This window comes from Rhinoderma darwinii, chromosome 3 (assembly GCF_050947455.1).
Source record: "Rhinoderma darwinii isolate aRhiDar2 chromosome 3, aRhiDar2.hap1, whole genome shotgun sequence".
Taxonomy (NCBI): Eukaryota; Metazoa; Chordata; class Amphibia; order Anura; family Rhinodermatidae; genus Rhinoderma; species Rhinoderma darwinii.
In genome coordinates, this window is record NC_134689.1 from 151,978,776 (window position 1) to 151,993,817 (window position 15,042).

The window sequence follows — 15,042 nt, forward strand, 5'->3', positions numbered from 1 at the left end:
GGGGGATGAGTGGAAAACTGCGTTCAACACGCCCGAAGGTCATTTCGAATACCTAGTCATGCCCTTTGGGTTGTGTAATGCCCCTGCCGTCTTCCAGAATTTTATTAATGAAATTCTGAGAGATTACCTGGGTAATTTTCTTGTAGTGTACCTTGATGACATACTGGTGTTTTCCAAGGACTGGTCCTCCCACGTGGAGCATGTCAGGAAGGTCCTCCAGGTCCTTCGGGAAAATAATCTGTTTGCGAAGACCGAAAAATGTGTGTTTGGGGTACAGGAGATACCATTTTTAGGTCAAATCCTCACTCCTCATGAATTCCGCATGGACCCTGCCAAGGTTTAGGCTGTGGCGGAATGGGTCCAACCTGCCTCCCTGAAGGCGCTACAGTGTTTTTTGGGGTTCGCTAACTATTACAGGAGATTTATTGCCAACTTCTCGGTCGTCGCTAAGCCTCTTACGGACCTCACTCGCAAGGGTGCTGATGTCCTCCATTGGCCCCCTGAGGCCGTCCAGGCTTTTGAGACCCTCAAGAAGTGCTTTATCTCGGCCCCCGTGCTGGTTCAGCCCAACCAAACGGAGCCATTTATTGTGGAGGTTGACGCGTCCGAGGTGGGAGTGGGGGCCGTCTTGTCCCAGGGTACCAGCTCCCTCACCCATCTCCGCCCCTGTGCTTACTTCTCTAGGAAGTTTTCGCCCACGGAGTGTAACTATGATATTGGCAACCGCGAACTTTTAGCCATTAAATGGGCTTTTGAAGAGTGGCGTCACTTCTTGGAGGGGGCCAGACACCAGGTAACGGTCCTTACTGACCACAAGAATCTGGTTTTCCTAGAATCTGCCCGGAGGCTTAATCCTAGACAAGCTCGTTGGGCACTGTTCTTTACCAGATTTAATTTCTTGGTTACCTATAGGGCTGGGTCCAAAAATATTAAGGCTGATGCACTGTCACGTAGTTTCATGGCTAATCCTCCTTCTGAGAAGGATCCTGCTTGTATTTTACCCCCTGGTATAATTGTTTCTGCCACTGATTCTGACTTAGCCTCTGACATCGCGGCTGATCAAGGTTCAGCTCCCGGGAACCTCCCTGGGGACAAACTGTTTGTCCCCCTGCAATACCGGCTAAGGGTACTCAGGGAAAACCATGACTCCGCTCCTATCTGGTCATCCTGGCATCTTGGGTACCAAACTCCTCATTACCAGAAACTATTGGTGGCCTGGGTTGCCTAAAGACGTTAGGGCTTACGTCGCCGCTTGTGAGGTCTGTGCTAGGTCCAAGACCCCTAGGTCCCAACCTGCGGGCTTACTACGTTCCTTGCCCATTCCCCAGAGACCTTGGACCCATATCTCCATGGATTTTATCACCGATTTGCCTCCATCTCAGGGCAAGTCGGTGGTGTGGGTGGTAGTAGACCGCTTCAGCAAGATGTGCCACTTTGTGCCCCTTAAGAAACTACCTAACGCCAAGACGTTAGCTTCTTTGTTTGTGAAACACATTCTGCGTCTCCACGGGGCCCCGGTCAATATAGTTTCGGACAGAGGGGTACAATTTGTTTCCTTATTTTGGAGAGCTTTTTGTAAAAAGTTGGAGATTGATCTATCCTTCTCCTCCGCCTTCCATCCCGAAACTAATGGCCAAACGGAAAGGACTAACCAATCCCTGGAACAATATTTAAGGTGTTTCATTTCTGACTGTCAATTTGATTGGGTCTCATTCCTTCCCCTCGCCGAATTTTCCTTGAATAACCGGGTCAGTAACTCGTCAGGGGTCTCCCCGTTTTTCTGTAATTTCGGGTTTAATCCTAGGTTCTCCTCCGTTTCCCCTGGTTGTTCCAATAATCCCGAGGTAGAGGACGTTCATCGGGAACTGTGCACAGTCTGGGCCCATGTTCAGAAGAACCTAGAGGCGTCCCAGAGCGTACAAAAGATTCAGGCTGATTGTAGACGTTCTGCTAACCCCCGGTTTGTCGTCGGGGATCTGGTGTGGTTGTCGTCGAGGAACTTGCGCCTTAAGGTCCCGTCCAGGAAGTTTGCTCCCCGATTTATTGGACCTTACAAGGTCATTGAAGTCCTCAACCCTGTATCCTTCCGTCTGGGGCTGCCCCCATCCTTTCGTATACACGACGTCTTCCATGCCTCCCTCCTGAAACGCTGCTCCCCGTCCTGGTCCCCCTCGAGGAAACCTCCTGTTCCCGTTCTCACCCCTGAGGGGGTGGAATTCGAGGTGGCCAAGATTGTGGACAGTAGGATGATCCAGGGCTCCCTCCAGTACCTGGTCCATTGGAGAGGATACGGGCCGGAGGAGAGGACTTGGGTACCTGCTCGAGATGTTCACGCTGGGGTATTGATAAGGAGGTTCCACCTTCTCTTCCCCACTAAACCGGGTCCTCTTAGTAAGGGTCCAGTGGCCCCTCATAAAAGGGGGAGTACTGTAAAGGATCTGCCAGGCACTACGTCTGGGTATACTCCCAGGATTAATCAGTCGACACCTGAGGCCAGACCTCTGAGACTGACACCTGCTCCCACCAATCAGGGTGGCAGGCTCAGGAGTGGGAGAGCCTATCGCGGCCTGGTCAGTCAGAGTTAGCTCCGCCCCCTGTCCATTTATACCTGCCGTTTTCTCTTCCTCCTTGCTTGTTATTCTTCTTGGATTCCTGGCCCCACTGCTGCCTTGCTCCAGCCTGCTTCTGCCTTGCTTCAGTTCCGTTTATCCTGCGTTGCTCTGCCCCTGGCTTGCTTCTCTCCGTGCTCCCGTTTGTATACTCCACTACTTCCTGATCCTGACTGGCTCATTCACCGCTCCGTTTCCTCGCGGCGTTCCGTGGGTTACTGTATTCCCTTGCGTGTTCCCTGTTTGTCTCCCTTGCACTTAGACAGCGCAGGGACCGCCGCCAAGTTGTACCCCGTCGCCTAGGGCGGGTCGTTGCAAGTAGGCAGGGACAGGGCGGTGGGTAGATTAGGGCTCACTTGTTCCCTTCACCTCCTTCCTGCCATTACACCCATCCTAATAATACAAGCCTGCGGCCACTCCAGTGCCCGACCATCACTACGGATGATCGTGTACTGGATCGTACCCGGCTCTTCCCAATACCCCTTATAGCGGTGGGTACCAGGGTAATAATGGGAAGTTAGTGCTGGCCTTTTTGCTGGCTAACACTAAGCCCCGCCTTAGTAATGGATGTTGTCAGACAGACAACTGCTATTACTAAGGCGCTAATAAAGTATTAAAAAACAGAGACATAAGAATATATTTTATTGAAATAAAAACTCCACCACACAACTACTTTTGAACATTTTATTAAAACTAATAATAATTTTAAAAAAACTTAGATCATCGAAGTGGTCCAACAAATCTACAACGTAATCCAAACGGTCCAGCAGTACTTGCAAAACTCAAAAAAGAAATTTAGCAATATACCGCTGCTCCTTCATTCCTTGCTCCTACTGTAAATCCCCGTGTAGATACACAGCAATTCACAGTAGGAGCGGGGACTGAAGGGGAAGCGGCGGCGTACTAGTGCCACCGATCAGCTGTTTTGAAGGATCAGCAACGCTCGTATGCTGATGCTCCTTCATTCCTTGCTCCTACTGTGAATCGCCGTGTAGCGGCGGTTTACAGTATTACAAGCCTTCTCCCATTAATTTGAATGGGAGAAGGCTGTAATACTGTGAACCGCCGTTACACGGCGATTCACAGTGTGATCGGGGACTGAAGTGTGCAGCGACGTATTAGTGCAGCTCTTCCTTCAAAACATAAATTGGTGTCAGTCCTGCATTCACAGCAGACGGGGCCCGGCAATTAATTTGAATTAGTGGTAACTCCTGCAATGACTGCAGGGGCTGCTGCTCTTCAATAAAATGCAGCCTCTTCCCTCTTTAATTGAGAGTCGCTGTGTACTACGCATGCCAAAGAGCATGCCCAATTCACAGTAAGGCTGGGTTCACACGACCATGTTACGTCCGTAATGTACGGAACGTATTTCGGCCGGAAGACCCGGACCGAACACACTGCAGGGAGCCGGCTCCTAGCATTATAGTTATGTACGACGCTAGGAGTCCCTGCCTCTGCGTGGAACTACTGTCCCGTACTGTAATCATGATTACAGTACGGGACAGTTGTCCTGCAGCGAGGCAGGGACTCCTAGCATCGTACATCACTATGATGCTAGGAGCCCGGCCCCCTGCAGTGTGTTCGGTCCGGGTCTTCCGGCCGAAATACGTTCCGTACTTTACGGACATAACATTCCCGTGTGAACCCAGCCTAAGAAGGGCACCAGCATAGGAGATTTGGGTCAGCTCCCGTCCCTAGTCTCCTATACTCTTGGAAGGCCGTATAGCACCTGTGTATGTGTCGTAAAGAAACACATACACAGATTCTAATAAAGATGGCTGCCCCCACAAAAGTAACAACACACACATAAATAAAGTTACATTACGGAACACATTAAAATAATTTTAAAAAAATAGGCCCATAACTTAAAACACATCTATTAAATAAATAAAAATTTTGTGACACCTTTCCTTTAAGGCTACTTGCACACGTTGCGTATTTTGCTGTGCAAAATACGCACCATAACCGCAGAAATACACAGGAAATTCGCAGGTAATGCGTTTTTCGCCGCGTTTTCATGCTGCAAGTTTTGGTGCGATTTTCCACAGCACTAGGCAGATACAATTCACAAGTGTAAACGCAAGATAAATTGACATGCTGCAGAATCTAAAAAACGCACCGCAGGTCAATTTCCGTCCCGAAAAATACTGCAGTGTGTACATGAGATTTCCTGGAATTTCATTGACTATGCTGGTACTGTATTACGCTGCAGATTTGCCGCTCGCAAATACGCATGGCAAAACCGAACGCAATTGTGCATTGACCCTAAGGGCTTATTTAGACGAACGTGATATACGTCCGTGCAACGCGTGTGATTTTCACGCGCCTCGCACGGACCTATTTAAGTCAATGGGGACGTTCAGACAGTCAGTGATTTTTACGCAGCGTGTGTCCGCTGCGTAAAACTCACGACATGTCCTATATTTGTGCGTTGTTCGCGCATCACGCGCAGCACACGGAAGCACTTCCTTGTGAATTGCGTGATTCGCGCAACAGCAGTAAAAAGTATGAAAGAAAACAGAAAAGCACCATCTGTTTACAAACATACAGAGTGTCATAATGATGGCGGCTGCGCGAAAATCACGCAGCCGCGCATCATATGCTGCTGACACACGGAGCTGTTAAGTGCCTTTTGCACGTGCAGAACGCACACGCTTATGTAAATCCGGCCTTAGGCAGCTAGATGGTCATCAGAAAGGACCTTTATTATATAGATCAGATCAGATAATTTTTATGAGAGCTACTACCAGGTGTGGGCTACTCTACGCTTGCTGGTGCTAGGTGGGTGCCTCCCGAAGAACAAAGGTCTGTTTGCCGGAATCTATGAACTGCAAACGGCATTTGTTCTAGGGAATAGGCCAGCCACCTAGCAACAGCAATCTCATCCACACGCTGCGTATAATTTCCGTCCTGAAATTCATCTGTGGTGCGTATTTTTCGTTACGCAGCGTGGCAATTCCTGCTGCAGAAAGTGAACTGAATTGAAGTGTTTTTCAAAGGAGATATCACAATCTCACAGACTTGAAAAAAACGCAGGAAATGGTGCTGTTTTTATGCAGCGGAATGTCTGTCTAGTTTTAGCGGAAATGCTGCAGAAATTTTCTGCAGCAATTCCGTTACGTGTGGACAAGCCCTTATATGCATTGATGCAACATAAATAGAGCATATTGTCTCCCTGCCAGGATGTTTTTAAAAAAAAATTGCACTGGGGTTAGTTTAAGGGTAAGTTCACACGTATCATAAATACTGCGGATTTTCCTGCAACGTATTTTGTTGAGGAAAATATGCAGTATATTACAGTAGCAGCAGAGTGCGTGAGATTTGAACAAATCTCATCCACATGCTGCGGAAATACTAAGTTGAAAAAACCCTCAGAAATTGACCTGCGTTTTTTTAATCCGCAGCATGGGAATTGTATTTGCGTAATCGCTGCTTTTCTGTTGTGGGTTTTCCCTAGTAAATTCAATGAGGAGGTAAAATCAACAACAAACAGCAGATATTGCGATGTTTGCATGTGAAAAGCTGTAATTTCATAGCAAAAATCACAATTTAGAAAAAAAATAAAGTCTCATACTTACCCAAAAATCTCTGCTTCTTTGTCCAGGCCGGCTTCCTGGGATGATGTTTCATCACATGTGACCCCTTGAGTTAATCACAGGCTTTTGCGGTCACATAGGATGAAACGACATCCCAGGAGGCCGGGCTGCAGAGGGAAGCGTCGCCATGGCTAAGTATGAAACTTTTTTTTCATGTGCAGTTTTCCGCAGTGGATGTTCCGGTCGAAAAACTGCACCACAATCACCACAATTTGGTGAGTTTTTTTGCTGGAATTCCCTGCAGCGCCCAGGGCAGATATGCGGTGTGCTTTTACGCAACCTATCTGCCCTGTTCGAACGTACCCTAGGGGTATGTTCACACAACCTATTTTCAGCCATTTTTCGGGGCGTAAACGCCCCGAAAAACGGTTAAACATGCGGGGGGCTGAACGCTGATTTAAAAAACAGCCGCATAAAAAAACGCCTCGTAAAAAGTGAACGTGGCTTCTTGAGCCGTTTTTTAAGCTGTTTATCATAGACTCAATAGAAAAATAGCTCCAAAAATGGCCTTAAAAAACGCTGGAAAAAAAAGCAAGTTGCTGAAAATCGGAGGCTGTTTTCCCTTGAAAACAGCTCTGTATTTTCAGCCGTTTTTTGTTCAGCGTGTGAACACAGCCTAATAGGGAAGCAAACATTTTATGTGCTAGTCTAGCTATATATCCTGTATAAATAGATATTTATAAAGAAAATCTTTATTTAAAATAAAAGCAAAAAAAAACTCCTTACTATCCACCTACTGTTTAGTTCAAATTAGTTTCACACCAGTATGCAGAAAAGACACGTTTGTAAGCGGCGTTTTCCTGTGTGCTTGATTACCTTTGTACTAGCTTCCACCCCCACTCCCGCTCCCGCTCTCCTCCACAAAGTCTGCATTTTATTTATTGATTGGGTGTGTATGTGTTTTAAAGTGAGGTTGAGGAAGGCTCCTTATTTTCTTCCTCTGGAGAAGGGGGGGGGGTAAATTGGGTGCATTTGTGAACTGATTGTGCTTCTGCTTCGACCTCCAACAGCCTTGCTTCCCTTTGAAGTTTTCCGCCCTTCGAGTTGAAATGAGATCGATTACAGAAGAACAACAGTGACAAAGAAATTGTGCTTTACGTGAAGGCACTTTCCCACGATCAGGGCAGTCAGCTCAGCACCAGTAACACACCAGAGTAGACACAGCCACATTCCTCTCACCTTCCTTCCCTGACAGCTAAACACCAAGGGGGGCAAGTGCAGGGGATGTGACTAAATAAAAACACCAAGTAAAAACAGACACACAAATAAGGAAAGGAGAGTGCACATGTGTTTGTCACTATGAGAGGAAAAGGTCATTGTAAGGATAAACACAATAGGCGTCATAAAAGTTGAGTTATATTTCTAGATGACAGAGCAATGTTTAGTTTCCATAGATAAGGTGTGCAATTCAGAGCAGTCTGTGTAAAGCGGACTACAATGTGATGGGCCTAGGCTGCAGCAGACTATGTCTGTGATGTCGCTCATTGAGTGTTTGGTGTGACTTGATAAACTGATGATCATACTATGACTTCTGTGAGCCACAGACATTTTGAGGCGGATTTATCAATGGAAGTTATTTTTAGCTGTTTTGTAAAAAGGCGCAACAACGAATGGGCTAATAATTGTGCATTTTGTTGCGTTTTTACAAAGCTTTTCAGGGGTTAGGCCTCATGCACACGAATGTATTGTTTTCCTCCCGTAAATACGGGTCTTTTGTCACACCTATTCGACCCGTATTCCACCAGTATTTACGGACCCGTGCCCATAAATACGGGTCCGGTGTCACCAGTATTCCACCCGTATTTACGGACCAGTTTTCTCTGCACTCATCGGCAGCCCCTTCTCTCTATCAGTGCTGGAAAGAGAGAAGGGGCAGCTGTTCCGGGCAGTTTCCGCAGCAATTGAAAGTAAAAGAAGTTCATACGTATCGTTGTCTTGGTGACGCGTCCCTCTTTTGACATCCAGTCCGACCTCCCTGGATGACGCGGCAGTCCATGTGACCGCTGCGGCCTGTGATTGGCTGCAGCTGTCACATGGGATGAAACGTCATCCCGGGAAGCCGGACTGGAGGAAGAAGTAGGTAAGTTAACTTTTAATACTATTAACTCCAGCGGTAGTCACTGTCCCGGGTGCTGAAAGAGTTACTGCCGATCAGTTAACTCTTTCAGCACCCTGGACAGTGACTATCCCCTGACGTCACCTAGCAACGCTCCCGTAATTACGGGTGCACACACACGTAATTACGGGAGCCCCATAGACTTCTATCGGCCTGCCCGTGCCGTAATTACGGCCTGAAATAGGACATGTTCTATATTTTTCAACGGCACGGGCACCTTCCCGTAAGCATACGGGGAGGTACCCATGGCCAATAGAAGTCCATGGGCCCGTAATTACAGGCCGTAATTACGGCTCGTAATTACGGGCGTTTTTACGTTCGTGTGCATGAGGTCTCAGAGATGCTTTATAATAGCCTATAATATTACCGACATTGATGAAGAGTCACATGCCATTTTTTTTTATTATTATATATACATGTATACCACAAGCATAGATTAGAATACAGACTTCATCTGGCCCCAAAATTAGTCACTGAAACCATACTAATAATTCTGCCCCATAGTACAGCTCAGCAGCAATATATGAGGTTTTTTTACGCATTTTTTGACCCGGAAACCGCATCGGAAAATGTGCCAAAAAACGTCCGAATATGCCTCCCATTGATTTCAATGGAAGGCGGAGGCGTTTTTTTTTTCGGCGAGCGGAAAAACCCGTCTTGCGGGAAAGAGAAGCGACATGTCCTATCTTCGGGCGTTTACGTCTCTGCCCTCCCATTGACATCAATGGGAGGCAGAATAAGCGTATTTCGCTGCGTTTTTTGCCCCAATGGTTGCGGGCGAAAAACGCCGAAAGAAACGGCGTGCAGGCAGATCAAAATCTGCCTCAAAATTCCAGACGGAAAAAACTGTGTGAACATACCCTTAGGGCTTGTCCACACACAACGGAATTACTGCAGAAACTTTCTGCAGAAATTCCGTTGAAAGTCGCAGATTTTCCTCTGATGGAAAAACGCACCATTTCCTGGGTTTTTTACGACAGAAAATGGTGCGTATTTTGCTGCGTTTTTCACAATGCAAGGAGATGGTGACATTTCCTCTGAAAAACGCAGCAATTCTGACCACTTTCCACAGCAGGAATTGACATGCTGCGATCCGAAAAATACGCACCGCAGGGCTCGTCCTCACGTAACGGAATTGCTGCAGAAAATGTCTCCAGCAATTCCGCAAACTCCACTGTGGATAAACCGCACCATTTGCTGCAGAAAATTGTGTGGATTTTGCGGCGTTTTTTCAAAAACGCAGCAATTCAGTCCTTTCCACAGCAGGCATTGACATGTGCGGTACGAAAATTACGCACCGCAGGTGAATTTCTGCTCGGAAATTTTACGCAGCGTGTGGATGAGGTTTGTTAAATCTCACCCACTTTGCTGCTACTGTATTCTGCTGCGTATCTTCCGTCCGCAATTCCGGACAGAAAATACGTCGCAATTGCGTTACGTGTGGACAAGCACTTATGGATGGACCATCACTTATGGATAAAGTTTATTGAGAAAAGCATTATGGGGTGGGTATCTCAACGTGTGCAACCAATTAAATTTCAGCTCTCATTTGTCAGAGGAGTTTGGAAATTAAAACAGCAACCTGATTGGTTGTTATGGATAACTTCATATTTGTTTTGTATTCGTTTTAATAGCCCCTACACATTTCACAGATTGTGCTCTCTTCAATAAACTTTGTATATAATGCATGTAAAGCCATCTCTGTGTGAAGACAAAATGCGTGGCTCCACGTTACACGTGTTTCATGTACATTCTTGCTCGAGTGCGATAGACGCCTGCTCTCTGGCATGTCGGGAAGCACAGAGAGGTCGAAGAGTGAAAGGAAGGCGGATATAATTGCATTACCTAATTTAACCTCGGTGATGGGGAAGGAGGGGGCTGTGCATGGCGCCGCTGGAGGCTGCTCACTACAACAGGGTTAAACGGCGCTCCGCAGCAAAGTTTACATTACATTCCGTTACACCATTACCTTGGTGCACACAAGTATAGCTAAGTGTATCCTGTGTCTTACATAAAAGGACCTTTTACCTCAGACGGCTTTTGGCCTCTCCCTTCCCCAGCGCCACAACACTAACAACGCTTAATAACTTGTCACTGACATGCAGTTCATTCATAAAAAAAATAGCACCTAGACCCCCAAAGAAGGTGGCAGTCTGGGGGATTCCCCCTCCTCTTTTTTTTTTTTTTTTTTTCAACTTTCCCTCTTTCTCAGCGTTTTGTTTATTAACATCCCCCCCACCCCAATCTCCCTTTCATGGCGAAACTCCTCCCCGCTAGACAGAGCGGCGTCAGGGTCTGCGAACGAATGGAGATGGATACAATCAATAGCATTGGCCGCAGATGACTGCAGGAAGTGTTAGCAGTGGCAACGTCGATTCCTTTGACACCAGAAAGGGCGCTGCTGAGAAAGAATTTCCCGCCCGAAGGCCTCGACCTAAACACCAGGCTGCTAGTGGAGTTAATCCACACAATGCCAACTGTACAGGAGCTATACTCCCACTTAATTCACGCTGTATGTAATTCCATGGCGCCTGTTCTATATGTATTGCATATCTTTCACATGGTACTTCATTCTATGCTATCGAGCTGTGCCTTTTAGCTTTTTATTTGTGTCTATAGATTGCACTGCCGGGACGTGCAGTTTGTTGTAACACGGTCCTGTCTGTCACTAGTTGTATATTCTGGCGCCATCTTGTGGTTATTTACTCGAAGTCTTGGGACGACTATATACTATTGTGGAATCTAGTGCTGTGTAGTCCTCGTTTTGATAAGCATATGGCCAGCCGCCTTGCCCAACAGCCCCCCCAATATACTTCCCAAATAGCCGCCCCCACACAGTATAATGCTCCCCGTAACTGCCCCCATACAGTATAATGCTCCCTGTAGCTGCCCCCATACAGTATAATGCTCCCTGTAGCTGCCCCCATACAGTATAATGCTCCCTGTAGCTGCCCCCATACAGTATAATGCTCCCTGTAGCTGCCCCCATACAGTATAATGCTCCCTGTAGCTGCCCCCATACAGTATAATGCTCCCCGTAGATGCCCCCCACACAGTATAATGCTCCCCGTAGATGCCCCCCACACAGTATAATGCTCCCTGTAACTGCCCCCATACAGTATAATGCTCCCCGTAGATGCCCCCCACACAGTATAATGCTCCCATAGCTACCCCCCACACAGTATAATGCCTCCATACAGTATAATGCCCCCCATAGCAGCCCCATACAGTATAATGCCCCCATAAAGTATGATGCCTCCATAGCGGCCTCATACAGTATAATGCCTCCATAGTGGCCCCATACAGTATAATGCCCCCCATAAATGCCCTCATACAATATAATGCCCCTCATAGCTGCCCCCACACAGTATAATTCCCTCCTTAGCTGCCCCACACAGTATAATGCCCCCATAGCTGCCACCATGTCAGCCCCACCCGACAGTATAATGCCCCCATACGGTATAATGTCCCTCATAGCTGCCACCATATCTGCCCCCCATACAGTAATGCCCCTCATAGCTGCCACCATATCAGCCCCCCCCCCCTTATACAGTATAATTCCTCCATATGTGCATAATAGAAAAATAATAAAGTTACTTACCTATCCCCGTTCCCACGACGGGTGGAGGAGGAGATCCATCTGCTCCTTTGCCCTGCGTTATGAGTGACTAAATCGGGCCTGTCTGTGCCGAGCCGCTAATGGCTCACGGCAGTGAATGCTGGAGAAAGGTGCCCTCAGCTCCTTGCTCCAGGATTAAATTCAACTGGATCTGCGTCCTGAGGACGCGAATACAGTTGGAAGCAGGACCTCGGTGAGCGGTTCACGACCCCCCCAGGGGGAGTGCGACCCACAGTTTGTAATGTATTGTGACGTGTAGTTTGTGTTTGCGGTGGAGAGAGGAGAGGGGGGCCTGTAATTTAATGGCCCTCTCTCCACCGCAAACACAGACAGTACAATACAACACATACATTACGGGCCCCCTCTGCAGCTCACCTGCAGTCTTCCATGCTCTTCCGCATCGGCTCTTCCACAGTGGCTGGAACGCCCCCTCTCGTGACGTCATGGTCACATGGTACACTGAGTGTACCATGTGACTGTGACGTCTAAACAAACCATGCCCGTAATCAGGAAGTGCCGGCATCACGGCACATACCAACTTTGTATTAGCGCGCTGCGTGGCAACGGGGGCCCTACAGGCCCCCCAGGCTTGTGAGCCCGGTCGCAACTGCGACCCCCTATAGCTACGCCACTGGTATAATCGTCACACTTCAGGATACTGCAGTCTCAACTGGATTAAAAGCGCAGTCATATTGGGGGCCTGAGAAAGATCCCAGTTAGGCTTCGTTCACATCTGCGCCAGGGTCCTGTTCCGTTTGAGCTTTCCGTCGGAACGGGACCCTGACTGACAGAAACCATTGGCTTCAATGGTGACGGATTCGGTGCCAATGGTTTCCGTTTGTCTCCGTTGTGCAAGGGTTCCGTAGTTTTGACGGAACCCTTGCACAACGGAGACAAACGGAAACCATTGGCACCGAATCCGTCACCATTGAAGTCAGAAACGGAAACCTATGGTTTACTTTTGTCGGTCATGGTCCCGTTCCTGCAGCATTAATACAGTAGCAGCGGAGTGGATGAGGATTGAACAAATCTGAGCCACGGACAGCAGAAAATAATCAGCCAGGAAACCGTTCATAAATTGATCTGCAGTGCGTTTTTTTAAATCTGCAGCGTAAATTGACATGCTCTTTTGTTGCAAGTTTTTCCCATTGAATTAAATGGTGAGGTAAACCCCCAACAGAGCAAGTGTTGCGGCAGAGAAGCTGCGATTCTGCCGCAAAAATCCCAAGTCAGAAAAAAATATTTATATATTTTTTTGTTTAAAATTAAGAAAAAAGTGAATTATTACCCCCAGGTGTTGTCATAGCGATGCATTCTTCTGTTGTCCATTCAGCCCGGCCTCAGGCTACATGCGCACGTTGCGTAATTTGGTGCAGAAAAACGGCATCAAAACCGCAGATAAACGAAGGTAATGCTGCAGGTAAAATCCGTGGTGTCTTTTTTTGGTGCATGTTTAGTTGACGCAGCGCGCTAATACAAAGTTGGTATGTGCCGTGATGCCGGCACTTCCTGATTCATGTTGCGCCTTCGCTTCCTTGAACATATGGCCGGAAGCAGTGGAAGTCGTCATCTTACTGTCCGGCAGCGGCCTCCGGTCCACATGAAAATGGCGCTGGATTTCGCTCTGCGAACGAGCTTATTTTTGGTCTGTGTGGGAGCGGCCCATGCGCTGTTCCCACACAGACGGCGTACGCTGCAGAGAAAGGAACGGCTCCTGTTCGCATTTTCTATGGGGTTGTATGTGCCGTATTCCATCTCTGTATGTGTCGTTAATCGAAAAAAAATGGCAGCCCCATAAGTAAAAGTAAAAAGTATAACACAAGAACACAAATAAATAAAATTTATGTTAATATCATATTAAAAGCAATATAATAAAATAAAAAATATTTCATGACAACTTCCCTTTAAGACTGATACGCTGCATAATCTTACACAGTGTAACCACCCTGTTGGAACATACCCTCATGTTTTTTTTGCAGTTTGAAGGTAGACATAATCAACTGTTTTAAAATGGGCCTGCAAAATGCAATGTGAACCTATCCTTAGTTATTTAGGTAGGCACAAATGTTTTTCAATAGGTGGGTGTACATATAGCCAGTACGGCAGCACGCAGAAACCCTGCAGTTCCATGTTACGGAGCTATAGGGACTGCGTGTGCTTCCGTATGGTAAACTCAATAACGCACCGTTTTCTCCCATAACAAGCAGTGCTTCTAGGGGAGAACACCTCTATAATACGGCAATCCATGGAGCATGTCACAATAATTATTTTTTTTCCCCCTCAGGTTCTGTATGATTCCAAGGGAAATAAGTTCCATATGCCTACATATGAAATCAGAGGTACATTATGGGTCCCTAGATTTCTATGGATTCTATATGACTGATTTATAATATGGCAGTGTGCACGAGGCTATAAATTGTTATAATGAACTGTTACATTTGACACACTAAATAATTTCTTAAATTATATAATACAATACATTAGGCTGACATTGGGTGACAGCGGCAATTCACAAGAGAGCACTCATTAGCATGCAACTAAATGACTGGATTCAGGCTTTGCGGATTTGTTGCAGATTTTGATGCCAAAGCTAGAAGTGGTTTCTAAAGGAATGGGAAATATAAAGGAAAAACTTGCACTTATCCTTCCTCCTGGATCCCATTCTGATTTTGGCTTAAAAAAGCTGCACTAAAATCTGCAACCGATATGTGACGTATGAATCCAAACAATGTGTTCCTCTAGACCAGCGGTCCCCAACCTTTCCTTATCCAAGGACCAATTTCATGCAAGACCATTTTTCCACGCATCGGCGGGGGGGGGGGGGGGGGGGTTTTGCTGGTCGGTTCACACGTTGCATAAATACTGCGGGTTTTGCACAACAGAATTAGTTGCGAAAAATCTAAATCTGCAGCATAATACAGTAGCAGCAAAGTGGATGAGATAGAACAAATCTCATCCACGCGGTGCGTAAATAGCGCAAAATAACTCAGAAATTGACATGCGGTGCAGAGTTTTATTCCACAGCATGTCAATTAAATTTGTGTAAACGCTTCTTATTTGTTGCGTGTTTTCCCTATTTAATTCAATGGGGAGGTAAAACCC

The 15,042-nt window shown here is 46.8% G+C and overlaps 1 long non-coding RNA gene across 2 annotated transcripts in view; it reads left to right on the top strand.

Moving 5' to 3' along the window:
• The first annotated feature begins 10,618 nt into the window (after positions 1 to 10,618).
• The window catches only part of LOC142751137 (uncharacterized), a 29,624-nt gene continuing 25,200 nt past the window's right edge, over positions 10,619 to 15,042 (top strand). For both annotated transcript variants that reach the window (XR_012882719.1, XR_012882718.1), the window contains exon 1: positions 10,619 to 10,833. This is a non-coding gene — a long non-coding RNA (uncharacterized LOC142751137). The remainder of the gene's footprint in view (positions 10,834 to 15,042) is intronic.